This window comes from Papilio polytes, unplaced genomic scaffold (assembly GCF_000836215.1).
Source record: "Papilio polytes unplaced genomic scaffold, Ppol_1.0 DF823731.1, whole genome shotgun sequence".
Classification (NCBI taxonomy): Eukaryota; Metazoa; Arthropoda; class Insecta; order Lepidoptera; family Papilionidae; genus Papilio; species Papilio polytes.
In genome coordinates this window covers 4,952,567-4,952,858 of record NW_013525473.1, presented here as the reverse complement: position 1 = coordinate 4,952,858, position 292 = coordinate 4,952,567, and the positions used below count along the sequence as shown (strand labels likewise).

The 292-nt window shown below is 36.6% G+C and overlaps 1 protein-coding gene across 1 annotated transcript in view; it reads left to right on the top strand.

Moving 5' to 3' along the window:
• LOC106103743 (GTP-binding protein SAR1b) overlaps positions 1-292 on the top strand; it is a gene marked incomplete in the record, with an annotated part of 4,879 nt that overhangs the window by 2,415 nt on the left and 2,172 nt on the right.

Genomic DNA, 292 nt, shown 5'->3' with positions numbered 1-292 from the left:
CCACTCGGTCCGTGAGAAATTAATATTAACAAAATTAAGCAGCCTATGTGTTCTTCCAAGCTATCCTCTACATCTTTACCAAATTTCATCAAGATCCGTTCAGCAGTTTAGGTTACTAACGCTAACAAACATCCATCTATCTGAACTTTCGGATGTTTATTAGATAAAATATACCATGGATGGCAATCTCTATGGACCCGCATGGATTAAATTGGATTTGTGAATATGCTGTTTGTAATAAAAGAATAGTTTTTACAACCTTGCCCTTCCCTATATCAAAGGTTGGCAGTGC